The sequence below is a fragment of the Pseudophryne corroboree genome, chromosome 9 (genome assembly GCF_028390025.1).
Source record: "Pseudophryne corroboree isolate aPseCor3 chromosome 9, aPseCor3.hap2, whole genome shotgun sequence".
Classification (NCBI taxonomy): Eukaryota; Metazoa; Chordata; class Amphibia; order Anura; family Myobatrachidae; genus Pseudophryne; species Pseudophryne corroboree.
In genome coordinates, this window is record NC_086452.1 from 368,788,381 (window position 1) to 368,793,918 (window position 5,538).

Sequence of the window (5,538 nt, forward strand, 5' to 3'; positions counted from 1 at the left end):
TGAACAGGGAACTGTGGGGGCACAGCAACAGGACCAGGCTCAGCAGGGAAATCCCCATTGCTTCTGAGTATTGAGTATGCCCCCCACATTCTCCTACACACCCGTACTAAGATCTTATGAAAATGTTATCCCAATCCTACTTCTGCCACTAGTTGCCTGCTATTGTGTTTTTTTTTCTTCCATTGCTCGCTTCCACCCCACCATGTGTTTTTCCTGTAATGTTTACCTCCACTGATTGCACACCTTTCCATTGTGCCCAGAGGCGGATTTAGACCTCATGGGGCCCTAAGCGAAATACCGATTTGGGACCCCCCTACCTCAAACAATCCATAGCACTATATTTTTGTTCTGACTTATGCCCCCTTACATTACAGATGGAGTTACGTCTGTGCCTGGGCCTATCACTGCGTCTGGGGTGCGCACGTGTCCGTGACACGCACGCGCCCCATTCACTAGAATGAGAGCATCTGTGTGCACTCCCGGCGGGGCTAAGCAGCGACCAATCAGACAGAGAGTGCCCCGGTACGCGCGCCCAAAAAATGGGTGTGGCCAATTAAAATGGGACGTGATACACAGACATATGCCTCCAAGAGTGCAGTGCCAGATCCACAATTGCCCCCACTGTGCCAGATCCACAATTGCCCCCACAGTTCCAGGTATACAAATGCCCCCACAGTGCCAGGTATACAAATGCCCCCACAGTGAAAGATCCACAAATGCCCCCACAGTGCCAGATCCACAATTGCCCCCACAGTGTCAGGTAATACCTGACACTGTTGGGGCAATTGTGGATCTGGCACTGTGGGGCAATTGTATACCTTACAGGTATACAAATGCAAAAAAGGGATAAATCTGCACAGGATATAACAATTTTAGTTCAATAAATTTAGAAATATTGTTATTAAACCAACATAAATGCCTACTTAAATGATAGCTTCAGCAAATGGTTGGTGGTGCTCCAGAAAAATAGTTATGACAACTATAATACAACAAGTATGGTCCTTTGAGGAAGAAAAAGGACCAAAAAAAGGAAACTATAGGCCTTTTCCTGGGCACACTTGAAAAAATTGTTGATATGATGAAATTAATTTAAAAAATAACTTTTATTGATCTATACTTATAAGAAAAAGGGGCGAGAGCTGGCGTCAATAGTTAAAAAGCATGAGTGTTAGCCAGTACCAATGTACCTATTATAGGCGAACAGATAATAGGTGAGCGAAAATGAAAAAATCCTCATCCATAGAGATAATTCACATACATCCTCTATAATCGGGAATTTGTATAAATGAGGTCACTGCCTCGACTCCAATGTAGTCTGACAATTGTTGTTAGTCTGAGATCCGGTTGATAGTGGGTCCCAAATGGCTATAATTGTTGGAGAGTAAAATACCTACGGTACCTAGTATTCCCTGGTGGTTCCCCATCCAGGTACTGACCAGGCCCTGCAGTGCTTGGCTTCCAAGATCAGACGAGTTTGGGCATACTCAGTGCGGTCTGACCGTAGGTAAGTTTGTCTCCTAGGTGCGGTGTTTACCGATTTTTTGGGGACCCAGAATCAATCACAGAATAAGCGGATGCTGTTGCTGGGGTCCTACAATTAATGTTTGACAAAAAAAATAATAAAAATAATAAATAAATAACATCTCTACAGTTGTGCTCTCAAAAACAGCCTGAGCGGTGGGAGGACTTTGTGGTGCCCAATGGCAGAATAGATGGAAAGTCTATAGCAATTGTGCTATAAAAACAGCCCAAGCAACAGGAGGGTTTTATAATCTCCACAATAATAAGAACATTAACAGATATGTGTTACATATGATAATAACCCTATTGATTGGAGCATGTATGGTATGAAAAAAATTGCGACTTTATAGTGCCCAAGGGAAAAATAGATGGAAAATCTATAGCAATTATGCTACAAAAACAGCCCAAGCAACAAGAGGGTTTTATAATCTCCACAATAATAAGAGCAGTAGCAAATGTGTCTTAAATATGGTGATAACCCTATTGATGAGAGCATGTATAATAGGAAAAAATTATTACACCTGTCCCTAGTAAGAGGGTTCCTTCTTCTCCACTTTTGAACTAATAATTACCCAGTGATTTATCACTGGAGAAAATTGATTGATTAATTGCCCTGTTAATGGGGAAGTACATAGGAAAGTTTTTGTGGGAAGGCAGTGGGAAGCCGTAGTTGGGCAGAATGGCCCGTTTATTAAGCCAAGAGGCTGATGCTGTCTTACCCCACCCTTACTGGAGACCCTCAGACTGATGGACGAGGCAGGAGTCGATGAGTAAGGCGCCGGCGGCCGCGGTCCGCGCGACCGGAAGTTCGGGTGCCGGGACCGGAAGTATTCAGCCAAGAGCTGATGCTGTCTTACCCCACCCTTACTGGAGACCCTCAGACTGATGGACGAGGTAGGAGTCGATGAGTAAGGCGCCGGCGGCCGCGGTCCGCACGACCGGAAGTTCGGGCGCCGGGACCGGAAGTGATGCGCGTTTTGCTCCGAGAGCTTGATCACATGTGATCAAGCTCTCGGAGCGAAACGCACGTCACTTCCGGTCCCGGCGCCCGAACTTCCGGTCGTGCGGACCGCGGCCGCCGGCGCCTTACTCATCGACTCCTACCTCGTCCATCAGTCTGAGGGTCTCCAGTAAGGGTGGGGTAAGACAGCATCAGCTCTTGGCTGAATACTTCCGGTCCCGGCGCCCGAACTTCCGGTCGCGCGGACCACGGCCGCCGGCGCCTTACTCATCGACTCCTGCCTCGTCCATCAGTCTGAGGGTCTCCAGTAAGGGTGGGGTAAGACAGCATCAGCCTCTTGGCTTAATAAACGGGCCATTCTGCCCAACTACGGCTTCCCACTGCCTTCCCACAAAAACTTTCCTATGTACTTCCCCATTAACAGGGCAATTAATCAATCAATTTTCTCCAGTGATAAATCACTGGGTAATTATTAGTTCAAAAGTGGAGAAGAAGGAACCCTCTTACTAGGGACAGGTGTAATAATTTTTTCCTATTATACATGCTCTCATCAATAGGGTTATCACCATATTTAAGACACATTTGCTACTGCTCTTATTATTGTGGAGATTATAAAACCCTCTTGTTGCTTGGGCTGTTTTTGTAGCATAATTGCTATAGATTTTCCATCTATTTTTCCCTTGGGCACTATAAAGTCGCAATTTTTTTCATACCATACATGCTCCAATCAATAGGGTTATTATCATATGTAACACATATCTGTTAATGTTCTTATTATTGTGGAGATTATAAAACCCTCCTGTTGCTTGGGCTGTTTTTATAGCACAATTGCTATAGACTTTCCATCTATTCTGCCATTGGGCACCACAAAGTCCTCCCACCGCTCAGGCTGTTTTTGAGAGCACAACTGTAGAGATGTTATTTATTTATTATTTTTATTATTTTTTTTGTCAAACATTAATTGTAGGACCCCAGCAACAGCATCCGCTTATTCTGTGATTGATTCTGGGTCCCCAAAAAATCGGTAAACACCGCACCTAGGAGACAAACTTACCTACGGTCAGACCGCACTGAGTATGCCCAAACTCGTCTGATCTTGGAAGCCAAGCACTGCAGGGCCTGGTCAGTACCTGGATGGGGAACCACCAGGGAATACTAGGTACCGTAGGTATTTTACTCTCCAACAATTATAGCCATTTGGGACCCACTATCAACCGGATCTCAGACTAACAACAATTGTCAGACTACATTGGAGTCGAGGCAGTGACCTCATTTATACAAATTCCCGATTATAGAGGATGTATGTGAATTATCTCTATGGATGAGGATTTTTTCATTTTCGCTCACCTATTATCTGTTCGCCTATAATAGGTACATTGGTACTGGCTAACACTCATGCTTTTTAACTATTGACGCCAGCTCTCGCCCCTTTTTCTTATAAGTATAGATCAATAAAAGTTATTTTTTAAATTAATTTCATCATATCAACAATTTTTTCAAGTGTGCCCAGGAAAAGGCCTATAGTTTCCTTTTTTTGGTCCTTTTTCTTCCTCAAAGCACCATACTTGTTGTTTTATAGGTATACAAATGCCCCCACAGTGCCAGGTATACAAATGCCCCCACAGTGGAAGGTATACAAATGCCCCACAGTGCCAGCCAATTGCCCCCACAGTGCCAAATATACAAATGCCCCACACTGCCAGCCAATTGCCCCTACAGTGCCAGGTATACAAATGCCCCACAGTGCCAGCCAATTGCCGCCACAGTGCCAGGTATACAAATGCCCCCACAGTGCCAGGTATACAAATGCACCCACAGTGCAAGATCCACAAATGGCCCCACAGTGCCAGATCCACAATTGCCCCCACAGTGTCAGGTAATACCTGACACTGTGGGGGCAATTGTGGATCTGGCACTGTGGGGGCAATTGTATACCTGACAGGTATACAAATGCCCCCACAGAGCCAGGTATACAAATGCCCCCACAGTGCCAGGTATACAAATGCCCCCACAGTGCCATGTAAACAATTGCCCCCACAGTGGCAGGTATACAAATTCCCCACACTGCCAGCCAATTGCCCCCACAGTGCCAGGTATACAAATGCCCCACAGTGCCAGCCAATTACCCCCACAGTGGCAGGTATACAAATGCCCCACAGTGCCAGCCAATTGCCCCCACAGTGCCAGGTACAAAAATGCCCCACAGTGCCAGCCAAATGCCCCCACAGTGGCAGGTATACAAATGCCCCACAGTGCCAGCCAATTGCCCCCACAGTGCCAGGTATACAAATGCCCCGACAGTGCCAGGTATACAAATGCACCCACAGTGCAAGATCCACAAATGGCCCCACAGTGCCAGATCCACAATTGCCCCCACAGTGTCAGGTAATACCTGAGACTGTGGGGGCAATTGTGGATCTGGCACTGTGGGGGCAATTGTATACCTGACAGGTATACAAATGCCCCCACAGTGCCAGGTATACAAATGCCCCCACAGTGCCAGGTAAACAATTGCCCCCACAGTTGCAGGTATACAAATGCCCCACAGTGCCAGTCAATTGCCCCCACAGTGCCAGGTATACAAATGCCCCACACTGCCAGCCAATTGCCCCCATAGTGCCAGGTATACAAATGCCCCACAGTGCCAGCCAATTACCCCCATAGTGGCAGGTATACAAATGCCCCACAGTGCCAGCCAATTGCCCCCACAGTGCCAGGTACACAAATGCCCCACAGTGCCAGCCAATTGCCCCCACAGTGGCAGGTATACAAATGCCCCACAGTGCCAGCCAATTGCCCCCACAGTGCCAGGTATACGAATGCCCCCACAGTGCCAGGTATACAAATGCACCCACAGTGCAAGATCCACAAATGGCCCCACAGTGCCAGATCCACAATTGCCCCCACAGTGTCAGGTAATACCTGACACTGTGGGGGCAATTGTGGATCTGGCACTGTGGGGGCAATTGTATACCTGACAAGTGCCAGGTATACAAATGCCCCCACAGTGTCAGGTAAACAATTGCCCCCACAGTGGCAGGTATACAAATGCCCCA

The 5,538-nt window shown here is 47.0% G+C and overlaps 2 pseudogenes; one reads left to right on the forward strand and one right to left on the reverse strand.

Annotated features, from left to right (window-relative positions):
- Positions 1 to 1,387: 1,387 nt before the first annotated feature.
- On the reverse strand, positions 1,388 to 1,506 carry LOC134962947 (5S ribosomal RNA; annotated as a pseudogene).
- A 2,028-nt stretch (positions 1,507 to 3,534) lies between these two features.
- On the forward strand, positions 3,535 to 3,653 carry LOC134962948 (5S ribosomal RNA; annotated as a pseudogene).
- Positions 3,654 to 5,538: the final 1,885 nt, after the last annotated feature.